The sequence below is a fragment of the Sciurus carolinensis genome, chromosome 1, assembly GCF_902686445.1.
Source record: "Sciurus carolinensis chromosome 1, mSciCar1.2, whole genome shotgun sequence".
NCBI classification, from domain to species: domain Eukaryota; kingdom Metazoa; phylum Chordata; class Mammalia; order Rodentia; family Sciuridae; genus Sciurus; species Sciurus carolinensis.
In genome coordinates, this window is record NC_062213.1 from 133,411,961 (window position 1) to 133,421,457 (window position 9,497).

The 9,497-nt window shown below is 39.8% G+C and overlaps 1 pseudogene; it reads left to right on the forward strand.

Moving 5' to 3' along the window:
• The first annotated feature begins 5,008 nt into the window (after window positions 1-5,008).
• Window positions 5,009-8,196, forward strand: LOC124965595 (phosphatidylinositol 4,5-bisphosphate 3-kinase catalytic subunit beta isoform-like; annotated as a pseudogene).
• Window positions 8,197-9,497: the final 1,301 nt, after the last annotated feature.

Sequence of the window (9,497 nt, forward strand, 5' to 3'; positions counted from 1 at the left end):
ATCGGAATAGACATGAAACAAAATATCATAGAGTTCTATAAAGCCTAATATAGAATGATTTGAAGGATGTAATGTGAGTTAAAAACAATGTCTGATCACTATTAAAATGCAATTTAAAATATCTCATGAAAGACTAATGAGAAACTAGCATCATTGACTCTTTTTGGGGAGAACTGGGTGGAATCAGGGGTTGAAGGGACATGGATCTTTCATTATATTCTTGATTGTTTGACTTAGTAAAGAAAACTTGAATCTGGTTATTTAGAAATAAATTAGAAACTTTAAACTCATAGTGATAATGATAGAAATAAAGTGAATTTGATCACTATATGATGAAATCAGCTCATTATTTTAAGAAATGACATCAGTCAACTCACTGAGGGATGTAAAACTGCTGAGTAGTAAAAAGCTAAACGTTTGCATCTTAATCTATTTTCACTGTGGTCTTGTTTTTAATCACTGTTTGTTTCATAATTGAGCTATAAAATTTTCTGTTCCTTTTGAAATGTCAATTAAATTTCTTATTTCTACTTCCTAATTCTGAATTAATTTTAAGGTGTTAGAAGCACAATGACCACATGTTAAGAATTTTCTTGGGCCTGGTGTGGTGGTGCACACTTCTAATCTCAGCAGCTGGGGAGGTTCAGGCAGGAAGATCATGAGTTCAAAGCCAGCCTCAACAACTTATTGATGCCCGAAGCAACTTAGTCTCAAAATAAAAAATAAAAATGGGATGGGAAGTGACTCCATGGTAAAGCACCCCCAGGTTCAGCTCCTGGTACCTAAAGAAGAAAAAAAAGAATATGCATAGGTGGAGGAATCTTAGCATCCTTGTGATTTCAGTAGAGGTATCTCTGGTGGTAAGGCAGAGGGGACAGTGACTTTGCACGACTGGACTCCTCGATGGGAAATTATAGAGCCTGACACATGGTGACCAGGTTTTGACCTGTAATGACTAGAATCAAAGAAGTCACAGGTATAGTAATGAACTTCTGGGCCTGTCCAGGGAAAATTCTGAAGTGGGGGAGTGGGGTCTGTTATGGCTTGGATAAGAGGTATCACCTCAAAACTCCTGTGTTAACGCAGGAATATTCAGAGGTGAAATGATTGGATTATGAGAGCTATGACATAATCAGTGGATTAACTTATTTTAATACTTTGTAAGAACTGCTGTATTGGGTAGAAACTGTAGGCAGGTGAGAGTGGTGAGAGGCAGTACATCACTGGGTTCAGGCCTTTGGGTTTTATATTTTCCCCCCGGTGAGTTGCATGCTTCCTTCTCTCTCTTGAACTCTCTATCTCTCCATCTCTCTCTCCTTCATTACTACCATGGAGTGAGAAGTTCTCCTTTTTCATGTGTTTCTGTCATGATATTCGACCTCACTTCAGGCCCGGAGCAATAGAGTCAGCTAACCATGAACTGAACCTCTGAAAATGGGAACCCAAATAAAACTTTTCTCCTCTAGATTGTTTTATTGGGTGTTTTGGTCATGGTGACCAGGAGTTGACTAATAAGGGTCACAAATGATAGGGGCACAGAAACCAAATGGAATCAAGAATACTTTTTAGGAGGTATGAGGAATCCTACTAAAATTTCTCATCCCATAACCTCAACCTGACCTAAATTTAGTTTCCCAATACCCATCAGTTGGAGAAGAGGGTAGGGCTTAGGCTAAAGGACACTGCAACTTCAGTACAAGGATCAATGGTAATGATTTTTCCAGGCTCCCCCTAGGGGACCCCTGTCATGTACTCAGTACCTCTGAACTGGGAAAACTGGAATAGTCAACCATTACCATAGGCAGAAGTAAAAAAGTTCTCAAACAGATGATCTAAAATGAAAGAGAATAAAGAGCCAAGATAGCAGTATATATGTAAAATGACCAATGAATGTTGATTGTATAGAATGATTGTAATAAAGTACTTTGATTAAAAGGAAGAAAAGAATTAACAAAAAAATAGTTCTGTTAATGTGTGGATAAAAGTCAAATATGTTGAAGTCCTTGATTTCTTTTGGAGGAGAGTAAAGGTTAATAACTTTGAATTTGATGATTTAAGGATGAATACCATCACTTATGATGTAATGCATTCAAGAAAAGGGAAAGTTTTAAACTTTCCTACAGGAAGATGTAAAAATTATGTTAACATATTTCAGTAATTCAGAAAAAACTTAACAGATCATAAGTATCAGTAAAGTTTGAATATTTTGAAAATCAGGATTAACAAGTATGGATTAATGTATTACTGTAGTGACTGGCACCCAACAAAAGTAGGATACTCATTCTTTTTTTTTAATTTATTTTTATTGTAAACAAATGGGATACATGTTGTTTCTCTGTTTATACATGGACATACCATTTGTGTTCTTTATAAGCACACTTGAAACCTTCACATAAAGTTTACCTGTTTGAACCATAAAGCAGGATTAGTCCTGCCTTTTGTCAGATTCTCTAGATGTACAGCCTCAGGAACAGGTTCTTGTCCAAGTGATTTGTTGAGTACAGTGAGGCTGAAGGAGGCAGGAGAGAGCAGGAAAATAAAACAAAGAAAAGATTGTGTCTCTGGTGAACCTACCTTAGGGATGATTGCTTAGGAATCTCTGTGACCCAAACATTGCCTGAAACGGCTCCTTCTCAAGTCAAAGGTGCTGGACTTCTGTACCCTACATCAGTCAGTCATCATCTGTGGGTCATCCAGTAGGGAGAGGCTGTGTAAGGTCCTGGCAGAATAGCTCCCATTTAGTCAAGGGAATTTCTCTGGGGAAAAAGACAGCTCTGACACCTCACCAATGAAAAGTCCCAGTGGGAAAGTTATGGGTTCATTGGCTTGGAAAAGGGGATTTGGGAGACATTCTACTAATAGAGAGCAGCAGGAAAAATATCAGCTACTGCACAGCTGCATTGTGCCAAGTCCATGCAGGTGACATGGCACTAACACCACTGGGGTTCCTGTATCCTGGCAGTCAGTGATCTAGACCCAGAAACTCATCTTAACATCTTAGATTTCAGACCTGTCCTGATAAAATCAACTGCTGGCTGGATTTCCCCAGGAAGCTGACCATGAGATGCATATTTGCATTTAAGATTTTTATTAGTGAGCATTTCACCTATGCAAGGGTGTAGAAGAAGATGGTAATGTGAAGAAGAGGAATTAGTTGTGATTCAGACTCAGTGATGGCTTCACCAACACCATTGGAAGGTTCTGGAGAGCTGAGGTTCTTCTGGCCGTCAGAAAACTTGGACAGAGAAGAGATCAATCACCCTGGAGTCTGCAACATTCTTCAGAAAGAGGCTGAAAGTAGAGGTTTTTGGTTTGTTGTTTGTTTGTTTAGAAGACAGTATGTATCAGGACCATAGAATATAAAATGGATAGAGAAAAGAGGAATATGGGAGTGGTGAAAATATGGTAAACAAAGTGGAAATAGACTTCTATGAGATTCAAGGGGCATTTTCTTAGAGAGAGAAAAGGGATTTAGATGTGGAGAGTTTGATAATTAAAGGCAAGGTTCACAAATTATATATATATATATATATATATATATATAAATGTATATGGGTTATATATATATATATATATATATATATATATATATTTTTTTTTTTAGTTGTTGATGGTCCTTTATTTTTTTCATTGATTTATATGTGGTGCTGAATTGAACCCAGTGCCTCACACATGCTAGGAAAGCACTCTACCACTGAGCCACAATCTCAGGCCCTATATTTTTATTTTTAATTTTAAAATGGTGTCATGTGTATTAGTCATGGAGTTCTAGAGGAAATGAAGCATTAGGATGTGTTTATTTGTAGAAAGAGCCTTGCTATATGAAATTGGCCCATGCAATTATTGAGACTGGCAAGATCAAAGTCACCAGGGTGAGCCACCATGCTGGAGACCCAGGAGAGCCATTGTTCCACTTCTAGTTGAAGGCAGTCCATGATGGAACTAGGAGTAGCCAACATTGCAGATGAAGTAGAAAGGTAGGTTGGTAAAGAATTCTCTATATCGTGAAGAAACCTGTATTCCCATTTTGTTTAAGATTTTACCCAACATGTTTGGGAATACTCACATTCACACATTGAGAATAGTTTGACTTGCTCATAGTTTCCTCCTATACATGTTAATCTCCTTCAGAATACCCTCACTGAAACAATCAGGAAAATGTTTGGCCAAACATGTGGGTGACTGGGACCCTGCTAAAAGAACACGTCAAATTAACCAACACAATGTGAATATAGGGAGTATCACTTTGGTGGAGGAAAGTATTTTGGAAGGGAAGGAATTGGGAGGTCAGCATATTGGTGTGGTCATATTGAAGTCACTGTAAATGACAAGAAGTGTTGGTGAAAGAAACATAAAGAGAAGTACTGAAGGCAATCACAGATATGGGGAGAGGAAAGAATGGGCTTTGCAGAGGTTGTCAATGAGAAAAGGTAATGAATGTCAAAGCTGACATAGATGTTTTAAAAAGCAAAGAGGAGGCGCGGGCACGGCGGCGCGCACGTGCTCCGTGGGGCGGGGCGGCGGCTGCTGAGACCATGGCAGTGGGCGGCGGCCGGCGCAGCGCTGCGCTGGGCCGGCCGGAGCTGACTGAAAGGAGCCGAGATGTGAGCGCCTGAGCAAGGCGGTCGCGGCGGCCCGGGCTGCTGACCGCGCACTGGGACCGGGAGCCCGCGGTGGCGGAGTGCCGGGCAGCTCCATAGTTTTTTCCAACTAGCAAAATTATTTCACCTAAACTTAGGAAGAATTCACTGTTCTCTCCTTGAGTCCCAGTGTATCTTCTAATCTGAAGAAGTCTTACATGAAAACTTTACTTTTAAAAAATACGTAATGCTATTTTCCTAAAAGAATGAAATGGGGACTATCATTTTGAGAGAAGGATCCATGTGCTGCCAAGAAAAAGCGTATCGCTCGTTGATGGATGAAATAGTTTCTTTATTTAGTTTTTGTTTAGAAGATCTGCCAGTAGTGAGAGAGGGCCCCATGGTTATGAATGTGCTTCAGCTTCATAATGCCTCCTGCTATGGCAGACGTCCTTGACATCTGGGCAGTGGACTCACAGATAGCATCTGATGGCTCCATACCTGTGGATTTCCTTTTGCCCACTGGGATTTATATCCAGTTGGAGGTACCACGGGAAGCCACTATTTCTTATATTAAGCAGATGTTATGGAAGCAAGTTCACAATTACCCAATGTTTAACTTCCTTATGGAAATTGATTCCTATATGTTTGCATGTGTGAATCAAACTGCTGTATATGAGGAGCTTGAAGATGAAACACGAAGACTTTGCGATGTCAGACCTTTTCTTCCTGTTCTCAAATTAGTGACAAGAAGTTGTGATCCAGCCGAAAAGTTGGATTCACAAATTGGAGTCCTTATAGGAAAAGGTCTGCATGAATTTGATGCCTTAAAGGATCCTGAAGTGAATAAATTTAGAAGAAAAATGCACAAATTCAGTGAAGAAAAATGCACAAATTCAGTCACTTGTGGGATTATCATGGATTGACTGGCTAAAGCAAACGTATCCACCGGAGCATGAGCCATCTACCCTTGAAAACTTGGAAGATAAGCTTTATGGAGGAAAGCTCATTGTAGCTATTCATTTTGAAAATTGTCAGGATGTGTTTAGCTTTCAAGTATTTCCTGATATGAATCCTATCAAATAAATGAATTGACAATCCAAAAACGTTTGGGAAGGAAGATGAATCTAGCCCCTATGACTATGTGTTGCAAGTCAGTGGGAGAGTAGAATATGTATTTGGTGATCACCCACTAATTCAGTTCCAGTATATCCGGAACTGTGTAATGAACAGGACCTTACCCCATTTTATACTTGTGGAATTCAGTAAGATAAAGAAAATGTATGAACAGGAAATGATTGCCATAGAGGCTGCCATAAATCGCAATTCATCTAACCTTCCTCTTCCCTTACCACCAAAGAAAACATGAGTTATTTCTCATGTGTGGGACAATAACAACCCTTTTCAAATCATCTTGGTTAAGGGAAATAAACTTAACACAGAAGAAACTGTAAAAGTTCATGTCAGGACTGGTCTTTTTCATGGTACCAAGCTCCTGTGTAAAACCATTGTAAGCTCAGAGATATGAGGGAAAATGATCACATTTGGAATGAATCACTGGAATTTGATAATAATATTTGTGACTTGCCAAGAATGGCTCGATTATGTTTTGCAGTTTATGCAGTTTTAGATAAAGTAAAAACAAAGAAATCAACAAAAACTATAAATCCCTCTAAATATCAGACCATCAGGAAAGGTAGGAAAGGGCATTATCCTGTAGCGTGGGTAAATACCATGGTTTTTGACTTTAAAGGACAATTGAAGTCTGGAGACATAATATTGCACAGCTGGTCTTCATTTCCTGATGAACTTGAAGAAATGTTGAATCCTATGGGAACTGTTCAGACAAATCCATATACTGAAAATGCAACAGTTTTGCATATTAAATTTCCAGAGAATAAAAAACAACCTTATTATTACCCTCCCTTTGATAAGAGTATTGAAAAGGCAGCTGAGATTGCAAGCAGTGATAGTGCTAACGTATCAAGTCGAGGTGGAAAAAAGTTTCTTGTTGTACTGAAAGAAATCTTGGACAGGGATCCCTTGTCTCAGTTGGTGAGAATGAAATGGATCTTATTTGGACTTTGCGTGCAGAGAGAATTTCCCACAGTCAATGCCAAAATTACTCCTATTGATTAAGTGCAATAAACTTGAAGATGTTGCTCAGCTTCAGGTACTGCTTCAGATTTGGCCTAAACTTTCTCCTCGAGAGGCTCTGGAGCTTCTGGATTTCAACTATCCAGATCAGTATGTGCAGGAATATGCTGTGGACTGCCTGCCCACAGACAGATGAGTGATGAGAAACTCTCTCAATATCTTTTACAACTGGTGCAAGTTTTAAAATCTGAGCCTTTTCTTCATTGTGCCCTCTCTAGATTCCTATTAGAAAGGGTACTTGCTAATCCAAGGATAGGGCAGTTTCTGTTTTGGCATCTTAGGTCAGAGGTGCACATTCCTGCTGTCTCGGTACAGTTTGGTGTGATCCTTGAAGCTTATTGTCGAGGAAGTGTAGGCCACATGAAAGTGCTTTCCAAGCAGGTTGAAGCATTCAATAAGTTAAAAACTTTAAATAGTTTAATCGAACTGAATGCAATGAAGCTAAACAGAGCTAAAGGGGAGGAGGCTATGCACACTTGTTTAAAACAGAATGCTTACCGGGAAGCCCTCTCTGACCTGCAGTCACCTCTGAATCCATGTGTCATCCTTTCAGAACTCTTTGTTGAAAAGTGCAAATACATGGATTCCAAAATGAAGCCTTTGTGGCTGGTATACAACAACAAGGTATTTGGTGAGGATTCAGTTGGAGTGATTTTTTAAAATGGTGATGATTTGCGACAGGATATGTTAATACTCCAAATGCTGTGCTTGATGGATTTACTCTGGAAAGAAGCTGGTCTGGATCTTTGCATGCTGCCTTATGGCTGGCTGTTTAGCAACAGGAGATCACTCTGGCCTCATTGAAGTTGTGAGCGCCTCTGAAACAATGGCTGACATTCAGCTGAATAGTAGCAATGTGGCTGCTGCAGCAGCTTTCAACAAAGATGCCCTTCTGAACTGGCTGAAGGAATATAACTCTGGGGATGACCTGGACCCAGCAATTGAGGAGTTTACCCTGTCTTGTGCTGGCTACTGTGTAGCTTCTTATGTCCTTGGGATTGGTGACAGACATAGTGACAACATCATGGTCAAAAAAACCGGCCAGTTCTTTCATATTGACTTTGGACATATTCTTGGAAATTTTAAATCTAAATTTGGCATTAAAAGGGAGAGAGTGCCTTTTATTCTTACTTATGATTTCATTCATGTCATTCAACAAGGAAAAACAGGAAACACAGAAAAGTTCGGCAGGTTCCGCCAGTGTTGTGAAGATGCGTATCTGATTTTATGACGACACGGGAATCTCTTCATCACCCTCTTTGCACTGATGTTGACTGCAGGGCTTCCCCAGCTTACTTCCGTTAAGCACATACAGTACCTGAAGGACTCTCTTGCCTTAGGGAAGAGCAAAGAAGCACTCAAACAATTTAAGCAAAAATTTGATGAGGCGCTCAGCGAAAGCTGGATTACTAAAGTGAATTGGATGGCCCACACAGTTTGGAAGGACTACGGATCTTAACGATCAGCCTTTGCTCCTAATGTACTTGTTTGTTTTCATTTTCGTTTTGCACTTGCACTAAACTGAACATGACCCTGCCAGAGATGTTATAAAGGGAATGAAATTTTGGAACTCAGTTAAATTAAGAACATGTCATCCCACAAAACCTAATCTGAAAAAATTCCTGATGACCACCCTCTGCTTTCTGAATGCTTCTAAGACTCATCATGAGTATGAGTCAACATTATGGATAATCATTTCCTGCTGACTTTGCACACCAAGGAATGCTACTAGGGATTGTTTGATTTTTTTTTTTTTTTTTTAAGTGTTTGGTACTTTACCAGAAAGGTGTAAATACTTCTTTTCCAGTGCTGTGATCCAGTGTTACCAGTCAGGCAACAACTCTCCACATCTAGGGACTGGGAACTATTCTTACTTTCCAAATAAGGCTTCAGAGAGAGGTGTCTTCCTTCCCTTTTTAAATTGTGTAAACTATAAAATTAACTTGAATTTATGATTATTTTTCATTAAAAATAAAAAAAATAAAATGCAAGGAGGAAAAATAGATGGGGACCAAAAGCAGCAAAAAGAGAGACCAACATCATGTTTAGTTCTAAAATCATGAAGGTTCTCAGAATGTACAGTATCTAATTCAGATGATGGTAAGGGAAGCAGAGTCATCAAGGGGTCAGCAACTTTCTATTCTAGCCTGAATATGGAGGGATGCTCTGAGAGAAGACCTTGGGATATAGGGCAGTTTGTTGATGACTATCCATGTTTGCCCAAGGACACAGAAAAGGCATTTGTAAAAATGGAGAAGTGTAGAAGGTCAGCACCGGTACAGGAGTGTGATGAGCTAAAGAGGAGTGAAATCTGTGGAAAAACCGAGACTTGGATTCTGTGGTGACAGAGTTGAGCACAAATGTGAGATGAGCTGGGAGTGGGCCTAGAACTGTCAGAGTATGCCAGTATTCAGACTCGGGGTGACCAACCTCTTCTCTGTTTAGTGCTTCTGTGAGAGCTGGAACCCATGGTGATGGGCCCTGGGCAGCTTGTCTCTTCTGCTGTGGGGCACATTCTAGGGGAGCAAGCAATGACAGTCCCAGTAGCCTTCTCTGTCCTTCTCCCTCAGGAGAAGAAGGAAGTTCTTTCATGTAGGTATGGAAGTCTCTCTTTCTCCACACTTCTTGGGCATCAAAATTCTGAAGAGGCATGAACCAATTCATTTAAGGATCTCAAATTATTTGGGAACAATAGAATACCATGTTACACCTGCTTTTGTTAAGACTTGTTTTTTGAGGATTGGCCCTGCTAAAGTTCAC